At 41.8% G+C, this 16851-nt stretch overlaps 1 long non-coding RNA gene across 2 annotated transcripts; it reads right to left on the bottom strand.

Moving 5' to 3' along the window:
* Positions 1 to 8758: 8758 nt before the first annotated feature.
* LOC135510039 (uncharacterized) lies at positions 8759 to 13642 on the bottom strand. 2 transcript variants are annotated; one of them, XR_010451053.1, is made up of 8 exons: positions 13513 to 13642; positions 13222 to 13332; positions 12786 to 12951; positions 12193 to 12429; positions 11849 to 11989; positions 11407 to 11462; positions 11137 to 11209; positions 8759 to 10341 (listed from the first exon to the last, which is right to left on the bottom strand). It is a non-coding gene; the product is annotated as an uncharacterized LOC135510039 (long non-coding RNA). The 2 variants fall into 2 exon arrangements; XR_010451052.1 differs by having other exon boundaries at positions 11407 to 11989.
* Positions 13643 to 16851: the final 3209 nt, after the last annotated feature.

Raw genomic sequence — 16851 nt, 5'->3', positions numbered from 1 at the left:
TTTGCACATGGCGGACAAAATAAGAGCTGTGAACCCTCTTTGACAGAGCAGAAGCAGAGGGGGAGGATGAACTGCAAGAGCCCTTGAGTCTCGGGACAGAGTTGTTTATGCTATAAAATCCTGTGTGGGGTTGATATACACTGTACTACCGTGTGCCACATGTCAGCAGAAGTTCAAAAGTTCATCTGATCCATGAACTCTGTCAGGGCACAGCAGGAAGTTCCACCCATGCGTCAAATAAAGAGAGAGAGAGGCTCAGAGCAGCATAAAACAACCCGGAAAGTGCTGCACACTACCTTCAAGGGCAATGACAGGTGAGAGGTGTCACAACTCCTGCCCCCCTTCCTTCCTCCTTCCTGATCTGTACTTCCCCCCTGCTGGATTCACTTTATGACCCCCTGACGACCCCCACGCCCCCTTTTAGGCGCACAAATACAGTTGCTGTGAATGAAACTCAAATCAAATCAAACTTTATTTGTCACATGCGCCGAATACAACAAGTGTTGACTTTACTGTGAAATGTTTATTTACAAGCCCTTAACCATCAGTGCAGTTCAAGAAGAGTTAAGAAAATATTTACCAAGTAGACTAAAATAAAAAGTAATACTAAAAAGTAACGCAATAAGAATAACGAGACTATATACAGGGGGCACCGGTACCGAGTCAGTGTGCGGGGGTACAGGTTAGTTGAGGTCATTTGTACATGTAGGGGTGAAGTGACTGTGCATAGATAATAAACAGTGAGTAGCAGCAGTGTACAAAAGGGAGGGGGCAGGGGGTCAATGTAAATTGTCCGGTGGAAAATGTTATTAATTGTTCAGCAATCTTATGGCTTGGGGGTTGAAGCTGTTGAGCCTTTTGGTCCTAGACTTGACAATTTTATTTTATACAAGCATGGCTGATTGATCAGTCCTTTCAGTTGTGTGTGCTTTGGGCTGCCCTGCCCAGTGCTCAAATGAAGAGGGTCTAGGACATCACTGTGGTGAGAGGCATCCTCTCCTAGGCTTTGTGTTCATATGTACGTCTGTGTGGTGTGTGTCTGTCTGGGATGGACCAGGGAATAAATACAGAGGGTTATGACCTGCGTGTATTTGTTTAAAGATACGTTTTGTGTCACCTCCTCATCCAAAACACAGCCTAGCAGTGCAAACCAGCAGCAGGCATAACTGGTTCTGGAATGAAAACAAAACCTTAGCTCTGGTTGCAGGTAATTTCCTCATGTTTTCACCGACTTATCAAAGAATACAGAGTGTTTAACTTGATCAGTGTAGCCTACTGTTCCTCACATACCATGTTGTTCATTGCTGACTCTGTCATATAATAGGCCTTTTCATTTGCTTAAAATGATTATTGTTTTTAAGAGGGCTCATGGTTTATTGCCTTTCCAATAAGCTTTAGAGAGAGAGGAGGAGTCACATAAATGAAGTTGACTATTCTTACTTGTTCAGGCTTTGGTCTGCTATTTACCAGAAGCCTTAGTCAAGAAGTTGTTTAATGTATTTGGAAAGAAAGCCCAGACTGCTTGCCTTTGAAATCCTTTAGCATTGACCTGAAAGTGCCCCTGCGTGTTTGCTGTTAGGATAAATATCCCTCTATAAGGAACAAGTGCCTTGAAAGCTGCGTTGCCTTCTGGGGAGATCTCCCCTCAGAGCTTTTAAGAAAAGGCGGTGCGCTTGACTGGCAGGTAGGCTCTTTAAGAACCCTTCCCCATCCATCAGGGCACAATACAACGGACACAGTTATTTTTAGCCGTTGTGGTATGTGAATCTGTGTGTAGGAAGAGTGCTTCCCCAAATTCCACTCTGTGAATAGGTACATTTACTTTTCATAGCAGTCGCAGGCAGCCTGATATAACATCAAGAGGAGTATTTTAAACAGTCTGCTTCCCTCAGTCTGCTCCCATGGTGGGAATTGAACTGTGGCAGCTCTGCACAAGGAGGGAGGGTGACCAGGTCACACAGCGGGCGTGGGGATACGCCCGGGACACTGCAGCGACACTTCATTCACATAAATACAGACAGACAATCTCTGATGCACATACTACACACTTTAATGCACAGGGGACAAACATGAGCAGCCATGTACACATACGTTTTGTAGGGTTTGTTGTGGGTTATTTATATTTATAGGATTTATAAGTCACTACTTTCAGTTTCTTTTTTTACTCATACATTGACGTTCCAAAAGGCTGGAGACTTTAAAAGCAGTCACTCCACAGGTTTGGGTAAATCCACTGCACTGTGTTTTCCAGCTTCTCAAGTTCGTCTCATTGCACCTAATTCCAGGTTAATACGTATCATCACAAGTCATTAGAGGGAACAGCCGTCTCCTCCAGATTCTGGCCACACATTCATCATCTGATTTCACTTTTCCCAAGGCTGAGCAGCAAGTCATCCATCTTTTTGTCACCCCCAGACAACATGTCTAGCCTCCTCTACATCTGTGAGATAAAGAGAAATCAGCAGCTCAGTGAATAGTGAATACTTGCTATTTGGGTTAATTGAATTCGTTCTAACATTTCAATATTTTTTTTTCAAGTATTATTTTTGTACTTGTTTGACATTTGACTGTATTGTTGGGTGCTAGTAACATAAGCATTTCACTGCACCCGCTAATTATACAAATAAAAATAAAAGTTTAACCTTTATTTAACTAGGCTATAACATCGGCTCAACTGTGTACGCGACCAATAAACGTTGATTTTATTTTATTTGAATATTGCGCTACCTTCCATCTTCAACTGTCAGGCGGAGTAGTACCACGTTCCAGACCCTTTTGAGGCTCTTGCCAAAAATCAGGAGAATGCACTCAGTTAAACAGGTCATGTTACAGCAAGTAAGGCACTTGGCTTTGGCCTTGTCAGTACAGATCTCATGTTGGCATGAATCAACAGTCAGTGTACTACTGGAGTTTCTTATCTTTACTAAATCAGATAGACAATTATACCTTTAATTAAACATTTTATCAGCAATTTCAGGATGGTACAGTATGTTTGCAAGCAGGGTGGTGTGAGCTGAAACGGGGTAAGTTGATTGATCACTAAAAACAGAGTCAAGTCCAAGAAGTTTCTTGGAGTCTATGCGAGAGGCAATATGTTCCCCACACATAATAAAACTGAAACAGAGAAATATGGTATTTAAGAATATGAATGATGCATGTGTCCCATTTCCTCATAGGTCAGACTTGGCCTACTCTCATCACCTTGGCCTACTCTCATTACCTTGGCCTACTCTCATCACCTTGGCCTACTCTCATCACCTTGGCCTACTCTCATCACCTTGGCCTACTCTCATCACCTTGGCCTACTCTCATCACCTTGGCCTACTCTCATCACCTTGGCCTACTCTCATCACCTTGGCCTACTCTCATCACCTTGGCCTACTCTCATCACCTTGGCCTACTCTCATCACCTTGGCCTACTCTCATCACCTTGGCCTACTCTCATTACCTTGGCCTACTCTCATCACCTTGGCCTACTCTCATCCTTGTTATCTCCATCTGTGGAAAGTTCCCCAACCCCTTCCTCCATCTCTAACCCCCACCTGCACATCTCCCTCCCTCCATTCCTCCAGCTCTTTCTCAAAGAGTGGAAAGGCCTCAGTCTCTGAGAGACTCACCGGCAGGAGGCTTTATACACAGTGTAATTACAACCAGAAGCCGCAGCGAGTGTGAAAGCAGCAGATAACATCAGGTCATCCAGCGTGCAGGAGTTCACACAGAGCCCAGTGGAGGGGAGCACAGTGGAGTGGCAGCAGCTGAGTTATGACTCAATGTTTGAACTGCTTCAGCCTGGCCCAGCCCTATGCTACATGCCCGTTCACTGCTCACACCCACTGTGCTGCAGCAGCCAGGAGTAGGGTTAGAACGGTTACAGTTGCAGATTACAATGTAATAAAGACAGAGGAAATATTCAGGGATTTGGGGATAGGGATTTATGTTGATTCTAAGAAAATAATACACCCCGGACGCGCACGTACAATATACAATCACATATACACACGTCTAGAGTGTAGCAGGTGTGTATCTGTATGCAGAACTCTGACAAATTAAAAATATAACTTAAACCTCCTGCTGTGTTCCGGTCAAATTGGACCGATTTACAAGTTTTCTCTCTGAAAAATGTAGTTCATTTATTCTGATTGTCATAAGGTTCCATGACTTTGTCCACATAGGGCATCTGAACACACAAAATACATTTAGATGATTTTCATAACATTTTGGGTGTTTTATTTAACTTTTGTACACCTGTGGTGTTCCCGGTCAAAAATGACCGGTCATTAGAAATGAATTGGTGAGACTACAATTGGTGTATAAAATTGAGGTCAGGCACATTCCCATTCATCAGATGGACACACTTCCTCTCCCAGACCCCCACATTCATGTGTGTTTGAGGACACACACACACACCTCACTCTCTTCTTGGCTTCCATGGCAACCCCCATGGGAACCTTTCCCCAATATAATCTTTCCCCCACAGGAACCACACCTGTTGGCATTCTCACAAACAATCTCAACATTGTTTCAAATCAAATCAAATCAAATGTTATTTGTCACATACACATGGTTTCAATAATATATAGAACTTTTCTCGCAGCTCTGGTATATAAAGCTTTTTTGAGGCCTTCCTCACAATTCATTCTGTGGCAGTACAATGACCAAACGATATACTGTAAGTGAGGCTCTTGATCATATCTTTGATCGTTACACTGATGAGGAAGAAGAGAGTCCTTGATAAACTTTGACTCAAAGTAGTCTGTGATATATAGCACAATATGTTTCACCTGAATAGTTGTTATAGTCAAAATAATCCATACATAATACTTTTTTAAAACTCAAAAACAAGTTGTATGAGATCAGGTCAATGAGGCCTACAGGCCATAAATAGCAAATAGAAGTTCAAAACTTGTAATGTTCACAAGAACTTGAGTTGATAAAAAGATCTAACACAACATTAGGTAATAATATACAGTATGTATTATTATGGATTTCCTATCAGCTATAATGGGCCAGTCATTTTGGACCAGGAACACAGAACTAATTAACATGAAACAAACACAACAGGAGGATTAACCTTGTCCCCTCTGGTAGTGCTCAACCCCACTTGTCGTCTGTCCCCCTAGGTTGAAAATGGTTGGCAGGAGCGATGGCTGTGGAGAGCAGTGACCCTGCATTGTTCCCTGTTAGACTGCTGGGTTTATGACCCATCCTCTCACTGTGGAGAGCAGTGACCCTGCATTGTTCCCTGTTAGACTGCTGGGTTTATGACCCATCCTCTCACTGTGGAGAGCAGTGACCCTGCATTGTTGCCTGTTAGACTGCTGGGTATATGGCCCATCCTCTCACTGTGGAGAGCAGTGACCCTGCATTGTTCCCTGTTAGAATGCTGGGTTTATGGCCCATCCTCTCACTGTGGAGAGCAGTGACCCTGCATTGTTCCCTGTTAGACTGCTGGGTATATGGCCCATCCTCTCACTGTGGAGTGCAGTGACCCTGCATTGTTCCCTGTTAGACTGCTGGGTATATGGCCCATCCTCTCACTGTGGAGAGCAGTGACTCTGCATTTTTCCCTGTTAGACTGCTGGGAATATGGCCCATCCTCTCACTGTGTAGAGGAACTGTTTTTTTTTCGCCACCACAAATCTTTCAAAATGTCCACTTCTGACACAAGCTCACTGACAATCACAACAATTCAGAGTCAGAGCTGTTATACCCATGTTAGACAAAAGAAAAGGAATATACTAGTAATGATTTGACTCCTCTCTGAAGAACTTCAGAATCATTTATTTGCCCTTTAACTTATTGTCTGAAAAAAAGATAGCAAGGAACCAGCAGAAAATACTATACTGGCTTATACTGGCTGTTAGATTGTTCTTGAGTTGACCATAAAGCACACAAAAAAAAATCAGTGAGCTACTATTAGCATTTTACTTGGATAATTTTGTGGGTAAAAGACTATTAACATTAATAAAAAATGTAACACTGATAAAATCTTAATTATACACTGGGTGGTTCGAGCCCTGAATGCTGATTGGCTGACAGCCGTGGTATATCAGACCGTATACGACTGGTATGACAAAACATTTATTTGAACTGCTCTAATTACGTTGATAACCAGCTTATAATAGCAATAAGGCACCTTGGGGGTTTGTGGTATATGGCCACTATACCATTGCTAAGGGCTGTATCCAAGCACTCTGTGTTGCGTCGTGGATAAGAACAGCCCTTAGCCGTGGTATATTGGCCATATACCACACCCCTGCGTGCCTTATTGCTTAAATAAACACATAAATATGGACTAGTGAAAGCACATTTACTGTTAGCAACCCACACAATAGGCTACCACAAGAACAAATACACACTCTCCTGCATGCTCTCAAGAACACCACACACTCCAACCCCTGCAGTCCCACCCCCACACACACTCTCTCTAGAGATCTGACAGCGTTGTTCCTGGAAAGTTCAGCAGTGGGTCAGTGTCGACGTTACTCACCTGGCCACAAGCTCAGTGCTCCCACACCCACACCCACTCAAACCCATAACCACACTTCCATTACCCTCCTTATGCCTCATCAACTTAATGGAGATGACTGGAGGCAGTATTCCGAACCCTTGACTGTTACGTTACAGCCTTATTCTAATACTCCATAATGACAAAGAGAAAACAGGTTTTTAGAAATGTTTGCAAATGTATCAAAAAATAAGAAACGTAAATACCTTATTTACATAAGTATTCAGACCCTTTACTATGAGAATCAAAATTGAAGGGTCTAGGTCAGGGAAGTCACCAAAACCCGATGCCGACTCTGACAGAACTTCAGAGTTCCTCTGTGGAGATGGGAGAACATTCCAGAATGACAACCATCTCTGCAGCACTCCACCAATCAGGCCTTTATGATAGAGTGGCCAGACAGAACCCACTCCTCAGTAAAAGACACATGACAGCCCACTTGGAGTTTGCCAAAAGGCACTTAAAAGACTCTCAGACCATGAGAAACAATATTCTCTGGTCTGTTGAAACCAAGATTGAACTCTTTGGCCTGAATGCCAAGCTTCACATCCAAAGGAAACTTGGTGCCATCCATACGGTGAAGCATGGTGGTGGCAGCATCATGCTGTGGGGATGTTTTTCAGCGCCAGGGACTGTGAGACTGGTCAGGATCGAGGCAAAGATGAACGGAGCAAAGCACACAGAGATCCTTGATGAAAACCTGCACCAGAGCACTGATAACCAGTTTAGAACCTCAGACTGGGGCCAAGCTTCACCTTCCAAAAGGACAACGACCCTAAGCATACAGCCAAGACAATGCAGGAAGGGCTTCGGGGCAAGTCTCTGAATGTCCTTGAGTGGCCCAGCCAGAGCCCGAACTTGACCCCGATCTAACATCTCTGAAGAGACCTGAAAATAGCTGTGTAGCGACGCTTGAGAGGAGAGGATCTGCTAAGAAGAATGGGAGAAACTCCACAAATACAGGTGTTCCAAGCTTGTAGCGTCATACCCAAGAAGACTCAAGGCTGTAATCGCTGCCAAAGGTGCTTCAACAAAGTACTGAGTAATTGGTCTGAATAGTTATGTACATGTGATATTTCAGTTTTGTATTGTTAATACATTTTCAAAACTTTTTAAAAACCTGTTATAGCTTTGTTGTTATGGGCTATTGTGTGTTGATTGATGAGGGGAAAAAACCCATTTTAATCCATTTTAGAATAAGGCTGTAATGTATGGAAAAAGTTAAGGGGTCTGAATACTTTCCGAATGCACTGTAACTATAAATATCAAGATACAGTATTTGTACTGTTGGAAAATGCTTATTTTTGAGTGTTAAGTGACAAATTGGGGTTTGGGTTAGTTATCTGACCAGTTCCTTAACTTTTTATTTGAGTGTGTATGTGGGCAAGTGTGTGAACAATATTTTGTGTGTTTACCGAGTCTCCAGTGCCAGTTTGAATAATGAAATCACCTTGCGGCTGCAGACTTTCCTGTTTGTTATTTAGTTTATACAACCATTCAGCTGAATCATCTGACATGCCTTTAAATTGGCTTCTAATTAGACAGGGATTGGAAGTAACCTCACCCAGCCACATCGTGTGTGCTATCTACCTCTCTGCTTTGCGTTCTTTCACCCATCCACAAAAATATGCTGTAGCAAGAGCAATTGTGTGACAAATCGATTTGTCACACAATATGCTGTTCAGTGTGAGGTGCAGCAATTCCATGACCTCAAATCAGTGGTGGGCAGTAACCTCAAGCTCAGTCATAAAATAATGATGGTAGCAGACCACAAGTTACTTTATGTAAGTAGAATAAGCACTTGAGCTTGCATTAGGATGTACACTCTTAAAATTGAAGTGAATCCAACCTTTGTGGTTGTGAGCTTGATATTAAGCTGACCTCACGTCATTTATAATCATTCTATATACAGTATATTCAAGACATTTTCAACAAACTTTTGTTGAAGACTGTTTATTTACTTCAAAAGGGGATTTCTGTGCTGGCAAGCACAGTGTCAGAGGTATATAATGAAAACAATGATTACAGTTTAAACTCTTCAACTCGCTCCAACTACTTGTTGAACCGGTGGTATGGGCCAACTCTGCCATAAGGCATAATTATAAATGATGGGGAAACGCATTATGCGGTTTCTTCTCAGTCTTTGATGAGACAGCTTCTGGGCGATATGGTTGAACTGGGCCTCTCCTGTCTGCGTCAATGGTGACACAAACCCCTGACAATAGCAGTGACTGTTACTAGAGCGCCCTCTGGTATCAATATATCACTTTTATTCAACATCATTTATATAGATATAAAACATTACAATGCCCCCCCTCAAAATAAAAAAAGAATACATTAGTGACCATTAACATTACAATACACCCTGTTACAGTCTAACACATTTTGCTTTAATAGAAGAGAAATTTCAGCGCGTAATTTTGAAGGGCATAAACACTGTGCAGGTTTGTGTAATTTATGATCATGTTCAAGTCATTCTCATAAATATATAGGTAACTTCCAAATGAATGGAAACATGAGTACATGAAGGATACAAAGTATATAGAAAGCAGGTGCTTCCACACAGGTGTGGTTCCTGAGTTAATTAACCAATTATCATCCCATCATGCTTACGGTCATGTACTGTATATAAACACTGGGCAGGCCATTATTTTGGCTACCATGGCTAGGCTCCAATAGGATAGCAATAACCCCATCCACAGGGCGCGAGTGGTCAGATGAGCATGAAAACGATGTAAACCATATGCCATCCCAATGGGAGATTCTAGAGCAGCACCTGAGACAGTGTTTTCCACCATCATTAACAAAACACTAAATGATAGAATTTCTCATGGAAGAACGATGTCGCATCCCTCTAATTGAGTTCCAGACACTTGTACTGGTGTTTTGAAGATGTTCTGGCTCTTGGTGGCCCATGTCCCATGAAGACATTTTATGTTGGTGTTCCTTATATTTTGTCAGTTACCTGTATTACACACCACTGTACTACTTGCTGTCATGTTAACAATCACAATTATAGCTCTGGCATCACCTTGGAGCACAACGTAAACCAATGACTTGGGGGGGGGGGGGGTACTAGAATACTGTACAAATTAGAATACTGCACAAACCATTCACATTTTCGCTGTGTTTAGACAGGCAGCCCAATTCCAATATTTTTTTCCCACTAATTGTCGTTTTGACCAATCAGATCAAAAAGATCTGATGTGATTGTTCAAAAGACCAGAATTGGGCTGCCTGTGTGAAAATATATATACACAGATCGGTGTGGAAGAACTTGACTGACCTGCACAGAGCCCTGACCTCAACCCCATCGAACACCTTTGGGATGAATTGAAACTCTGACTGCGAGCCAGGCCTAATCACCCAACATCATGAAACCACCCATTTAAACTACATGCTTCAAATTGTTAGAAACAGAGAACCTTTGACAGTAATTGTAATTCTCTTCCATTTGATATCACATGATTAATTGTTACTTTATAATCCCATTTGACATTATCTACATTGCTAAACAGCGATTTTAGAAGGCACTTCACATTTCATTGTACAGTACAAAACGTATCACACAACCCCCACACAGAAACAAAATAACATGAAAAGATTCAAAACATGTGTGCTGTTCCCTGTAAAATGGTCCACCATCCATCACGGGCATGTAGCTAGCCCTGTCCTTGCTTCACCATGGAAACAAGAGGACATCTGATTTGATGTGAGAAAGCACTCGTGTGTGAACAGGCTTCGATAGTCCCTCTCGTCAGATTGTTTTCTCGTTCATAGTCACTGATTTAGTTTGTGGCTCGTTTTCAATTGGTCCTCTTCAAACAAAGTGTCTGTAAAAGGGAACACAAACCAACCCCCCCAAGATACAGAATGTTAAGCATTGTCCTTTTTAAGAGCATTGTAAATGTACATTTGGACAGGGCGTAACTAGTCATGCATGACCATCCTTCTCGTCCCGTCTCGACTATTGGAATTCTGGAGAACTTCAGTATTGTTTTCAGCGCTTATATTTGATTGGCTCTGAGTAGAAATTACATTCCCCCTCAGGAGAGGCATTTCCTTTTTTTCCATCTTTGTTTTTCTCTTGATTTTGCCGGTGTCTCTTTTCCTACCGTATCAGCCAACGTTTTTGTAGACATTAGTTTTGTATCTTATGCCTGCTAGCCTGTTGAAAATCAGAAAACATTTCAGAAACACAAACCCTGTTCGGCACTCCACCGATACAAAATATGTGATTGGTTTTGTGTGGCAAACCCTGCCATAGTCCACTCCTTTTTATCTTCTTCCTGACGGGAACTTCCCCAGGTCTTCAAACTACGTGAGAAGCCTGGCATCCGAGGATAGGGCGTAACTAACCCAATATGGTTCGGGGATTCGAACCGGAGACCTTTCGGTTACTCTCCCTACGCTCTTAACCGCTAGGCTATCTACTGCCCGCAAACCAAGTGCAGCACGAACTTCAGGGGCTCAAGTGAATACCATACAATCTGACAGAAGGCAAAACAAAACTTCTATATAACACAATTTCAACACTTACAGAAAGCCCAAAGTGGACTTTGTACTTGATAAACTACAATCCTGATGATTTCTTTGTCCATCATCATATTAATTCTATTCTGCCGTACCGTAGAGGGCAAAAAAGGTTCCAGGATCCCTCCGACTCAGCAGGACATTGAGCAGACCCCAAGACCAGCGTTCCTGACATCAAGAAAAAGCACAGAACGTTTTCTTAAGTACCTCTTCAACATACTGTACAAAAACATTTTGCATTTCGAGAACTTCAATTGAAATGCAGAAGTTCATTGAAGCCATAATTTAAAAAACAGCGCCCTCTACTGTACTATATAAAAGTAATTTTGTGGGATCTGTTAGTGGGCTGTCTGCACTGCACTCACCTTATAATAGTGGGTTACAGTTCAGTCGTATAGACGCACACTGACCAACAGCTTTCCTAAAAAAAACAATCTAAAGAGGTAGCATTGAACACAGTCCCTAAATAATAAAGACAGGGTAACAAAGCTTTAAAAAAACACATTATGAATAAAAATGTATCTAATATATTCTGTCAGACTGTAGATGGGATGCCCTTGCCAGTGTTTTCTGGGATTAACATAGTGCATAGATATAACCCCAGAAAGCTAGCCATGTTTTCCTTCTCCCAGACCTAAAAACAAGCATACATTCTAACTGTCTAGCACAGGTGTGATGAGAATAACAGTATTGTGAAACTATTACAATTAAACTTTTTATTTTTAACCACAAAACAAGACATTTATTCAGTGCACCACTGGCACACTTCAATTCATAGGATATCATGACAGGTGGTGAGAATCTTACCACTGCTTGTTTATGAAATAGATACAGAGAGGGTAGGCCGGGAGCTCCACCAATCCATACATGGCAACACTGAAGTAGCGGTTCCCATCGTCCTCACTGGCATTCATGATGAGCCCATTGTACACCAGGCAGCAGGAATACCTAGAGCACATCCAGAGACAGCGTCAATTTATGATCATTCATGTTTGCCGTCTTCAGTGTGAAAGGTCTTTAAAACGATGTATACTGAACTGAAAAGCATCATTGTGAGCTGTTGACACTGTCCATGTGCATGTTAATGACATGGTAAAAAGCGAGTCCCTTTGTGGTTTCCCAGTGGTTCAGGTTATGGTCTGTATGCTCACCAGACATACATGACACCACCACGGTCCTCCAGCGGAGCACTAGGTGGGTGACGAGACCGAGGAGACCAGGGCCATCATTGTCCTAGTTACATCTTGACGAAGCCAGGACACCTGCGGAGCTTCACTTTGGCTGTGGCGTTGCCGTTCCCATTCCGCATGGCCATGTACTGCAGAACCTCCTCCGCCTGCTCCGTGTAATCACCGGAATACAGCCAGCATGGAGACTCCGGGAGAGTCCTGCCTCAGCCCGAAAAACAGGAATAAGACAAAGACAGGTGACAAAAAGGGCATCTTGCCATTTGTTCTATCAGCAAACTGTAGTCTCACATATGGGGTCAAATGTATTGGGAAAGGTGTCAGTCAAGCCTTTAATGCAAAGGTCATATTAGCAAGGTCCCTGAAAAACACAAACACCAAAAACTAAATTGAAATAGTTGGGACAAAACACTCTCCAATAGTGCCAGACCCCCATCTTATTTCACTTTGTTCCCACTGACTACAATTTACCCTTTGTCGAATCCTAGTCCCACCCTCCTCGGTTACTGTAGCTGTGTCTGACAAACATCTGTCAGTGTCATGATGATTATTTGTACCTGTCATGGCCCAGTAGGCCTTGCCCACATACTCCTGAGTAAGCACGAAACAGACGAGGGACATTCCCCCATTCATTCGACCCATTAGCAGGCAGGACAATGCAAACGCCTCATAGCTGGGAGCAAAGGCTGTGGCATAACCAAAACAAAACATCGAAGAACAGAGCTGGGAGAGAGAGGCCGAGAGAGAAGCAGAGAGAGAAACAGTGGGTCAAACAAACAGAAAGTCAGTAGAAGAGCATATTATCAATGCACTAGCAGTCTACGGCCAATTGTTGTTGTTTTTTATGATGAATGATGAGGCCTAACCATATCTCTGAGATTTTTACTATTAGCTGGGCTGAAAAGCAGACTACATCATATTAGCCTGTCAACTACTTCATAGGATATGGATTATGATCATAATATGTAAAGTTGTGATCTTCATTCTCCTCACCTGTTAGGAAGACTGGTTTCCTTTCAATCTTGTCAGAGGGGGGTCCAAACAAACATTACCAACCAAGACCCCAGCGAAGAACAAAGAGCCTGCCAAACTGACCTTGTAAGCCTGTTGGTTTATAAGGAACCACGAAGAGAAAGGAAGGACAGAGACTGGAAGATGTCATTCATATATTTTCCAGCATCTAGAGTATTTGGAAATATGTTCAATTCCATACAAGTGTGAATGACACTACATTCTCAAGCACAGCACAGTACCCATTGAATCATGAACAGTGGCCTTTCTCACCTCCGTCGCGATAGAGTTGACGTCCTCTGTAAATGTAACGTGTTTGATGAGCTCCTCATGGTTGGTGTAGTCACCTTGTTCAACGTGGTATTCTGGTACAGCTCCATCACAAGCAATGAGCATGCACTGGCATGCCATACACACCTGGAAAACAAAACCAAGCTGAGTGTCAAGCAAGTAATACAGGCCTAGCTAGCCAAGTGATCTATCCATCACTGGTATTTAGTTATCTGGTGCTTGCATTTACCTTTCACATATTCAGCAATTCAACCGCTTGAGCTGCCACTTTGTGGGGTTAACTAAGAGATGGGCTCAAATCCTCTGAACAGACTGACAGTCTATGAATTTGGCATGGTGGTTTTAAAAACATTTTAGATCCTCAGCACACATTGTTGGTTTACAAACACTTAGATTGACAACAAAAACAAACTACAATCTTAGAGTTTGGGTTATGATAGGATCAGCCCTTGATCATGAGTCATGACTCGCAATTCCATTACATCACACATAAGAGTCATTGGACAAAGGCGTCTTCTGTACGGGGGAGTTTTGTTAAGAGCCCCATAGGCTCGGCCTGAACATTGACATGCATCACTTGCAGCACGGTTTTGGAAACATAAAGACCTTGTCTTTCATATCAGCGAGAAATCTTTTTTTAATACATACGGTTCAACTGATACACACCTTTATAGGGTTAGTGTTCCCTCGCGGCCATATCTCCATGTTACAGTGCATGCTTACAGAAGACAGACTGAAGACAGAGGAACCACTTGTGCTAATTAGCCATATAGAATGCGCCGAACACCTGCGTGTAACGGAATAAAGCCGCCAGAAACGTGTTGTCACTGAAAACTGTCGGCTGTAACTGTGATGAAGCCGGTTGAAACAGTGGACTGTAAGTGTGTATTTTGCATTTGTGAAATTATTTTGATGGGATATGAAAGTAAAGGGCTTTATGAATCTGTTGCAATTGAGAGTTGATTCGTTTAGATGGAGTCCTTCGCTGTTTTGGCTGCCAGAGCCAGTATACCTGAAAATAACATACAATGCTTTAGAAAGTATTCCTACCCCTTGACTTATTACACATTTTGTTGTTTTTAGAAGTTTGTACAAATTTATTGTAAAATTAAATATAGAAGTCTAATTTACAAAACTATTCACACCCGAATCAATACTTTGTAGAAGCACCTTTGGCGGCGATTACAGCTGTGAGTCTTTTGGGGGTAAGTCTTAGAGCCTTGCACACTTGGATTGTATAATATTTGCCCATTATTATACAAAAAAATTCTTCAAGCACTGTCAAGTTAATTTTTGATCATTGGAAGACTGCCATTTTGAAGCCTTGTCATAGATTTAAGCCAATTTAAGTCAACTGTAACTTGACCACTCGGGAACATTCAGTGTCATATTGGTAAGCAACTCCAGTGTAGATTTGGCATGGGTTTTAGGTTATTGTCCTGTTGAAAGGTGAATTCATCTGCCTGTGTCTGTTGGAAAGCAGACTGTACCAGGTTTTCCTCTAGGATTGCGCATGTGCGTATAGCTGTATTCCGTGTATTTTTTAATTTTTTTAAAACTCCCTAGACCTTGCCGATGACAAGAATACCCATAACATGATGCAGCCACAACCAAAATATGAAGAGTGGTACTCAGGGATGTGTTTTTTTTGGATTCAGGACAAAAAGTTAATGTCCTTTTTTTTTTGCAGTATTAACAAAGTGCCTTTGCAAACAGGATTAAAAACTCTGTACAAGCTTCTTTCTTTGTAGGTTAGTATTGTGAAGTAACTATAATGTTGTTGATCCATCCTCAGTTCTCTCATATCACAACCATTAAACTCTTTAACTGTTTTAAAATCACCATTGGCCTCATGGTGAAATCCCTGAGCAGTTTCTTCCTCTCCAGCAACTGAGTTAGAAAGGATGTAAAGGGTGTAAAGTACTTAGTAAATAAAAGTACTTTAATACTTTAAAGTACTACTCAATTCGTTTTCTGTACTTTAGTATTTATATTTTGACTACTTTTACTTCAATACATTCAGAAAGAAAATAATGTACTTCTCACTACATACAATTTCCCTGACACCCAAAAATACTTACATTTTGAATGCTTATCAAGATAAATTCCTTGGTCATCTCTACTGCCTCTGATCTGGTGGACTCACTAAACACATGACTTCTTTGATAATTATGTATGAGTTTTGAAGTGTACCCCTGGCTATCTGTAAATAGATGTTTTTAAATTAACAATTAAATAGTGCTTGAGTATATTTTAGCAATTACATAAACATTTTTATTTATTTGACCTTTATTTAACTAGGCAAGTCAGTTAAGAACAAATTCTTATTTACAATGACGGCCTACCCCAGCAAAACCCTAAAACAGACGACACTTGGCCAATTGTGCGCTGCCCTATGGGACTCCCAATCACGGCTGGTTGTGATACAGACCAGGATCGAACCAGGGTCTGTAGTGGCGCATTTCCAGTCCTTGGGGATCTCAGACGATATGAAAGACAGGTTGAACAGGCTGGTAATAGTTTCAGAAATAGTGGGTCCAGATTGTCAAGCGCAGCTGATTTGTACAGGTCCAGGTTTTGCGGGAAATCGTGCAGACTGTGCTGTAGCTTTAATGCTTATGCAAATGACTGGAGAGATAACTAGTTAGCTTAGATTCAACAAGATAATGAAATCCCAGAAGCTTTGAAGTATCTCTGGCAGAATAACATTAGCAGCGACGAATATACTACTATCTGGCTTTCCCTACTTAGTATATGTAAATTGTTCAAAGAAACTAAAGATAGCTAGCTCATATAGCTAGCTAGTTATAAAGCAAGGTGTTGGTAATAAATTACCTAGCTGGAGTGGCTTTTTCTATATGATGGCGCAGCGTCATATATAGGGTTAGGGTGGCATTATGTTATAATACATAACTAGTAATAATGCCATTTAGCAGATGCTTTTATCCAAAGCAACGTGTCCTCCAAAGCAAGGGACGTTCATAAAACAAACCTGTAGCAACACAAGAATCAACACCATCGGCTAATGATACGATCAAACGGAGGCGCGAACTAGGCAAACTTTTCGCAGACGTGGATTGCTATCGAATTTATCTAGGAAAGCTTATTGTTCAAGGAGACCGGGGAACCAAAACAGGAAAAAAAACAGCGCATACGGGTTGGCTGGAGATTTAACTTCAGGACAAAATTGGTCTAAAACAGGTTTCTCCAACCTTGTTCCTGGAGAGCTACCGTTCTGTATATTCATTCCAATCCTAATCTAACACATTCTTCTAATAATTAGCTGGTTGATAAACAAAATCAGGTTAGTTACAACTGGGG

This window comes from Oncorhynchus masou, chromosome 23, assembly GCF_036934945.1.
Source record: "Oncorhynchus masou masou isolate Uvic2021 chromosome 23, UVic_Omas_1.1, whole genome shotgun sequence".
Classification (NCBI taxonomy): Eukaryota; Metazoa; Chordata; class Actinopteri; order Salmoniformes; family Salmonidae; genus Oncorhynchus; species Oncorhynchus masou.
This window is presented reverse-complemented; position numbering and strand designations above follow the sequence as displayed.